This window comes from Curcuma longa, chromosome 8 (assembly GCF_044706935.1).
Source record: "Curcuma longa cultivar G26 ecotype Majalengka, Jawa Barat chromosome 8, ITB_CL_G26_1.1, whole genome shotgun sequence".
NCBI classification, from domain to species: domain Eukaryota; kingdom Viridiplantae; phylum Streptophyta; class Magnoliopsida; order Zingiberales; family Zingiberaceae; genus Curcuma; species Curcuma longa.
Genome location: NC_133868.1, coordinates 3,759,288 through 3,759,653, shown reverse-complemented (window position 1 = coordinate 3,759,653; position 366 = coordinate 3,759,288).

The following is a 366-nucleotide window of genomic DNA, read 5'->3' as shown; positions in this document are numbered from 1 at the left end:
GCTGGGAGAGAGAGCAGAGGAGGAGGAGGAGGAGGAGGAGGAGGAGGAGGGCAAAGGGAAGGCTCCAAGGCCAATCAAGATCGATTTGGTCCACCATTTATTTGTTCTCCACCTGCGATCAAGAGAGAGAGAGAGCGAGAGTGGATGAGGATCTTCTTTTCTTTAACCGCCAGCCAACCCACGTTCTACTTTTACATCTTTCGCCACTCATTCACTGCACTTTCATTTTGCCTACAATTTATCATTTTAAAATTAAAAAATCTCTAATAAATTTTTTCTTCTTATTTTTAAAAAATAAGATGCCTTTGTAGCACATCAGTACTGATAAAAACATTTAAAAAAACATGAAGAGAATGTTTATATATA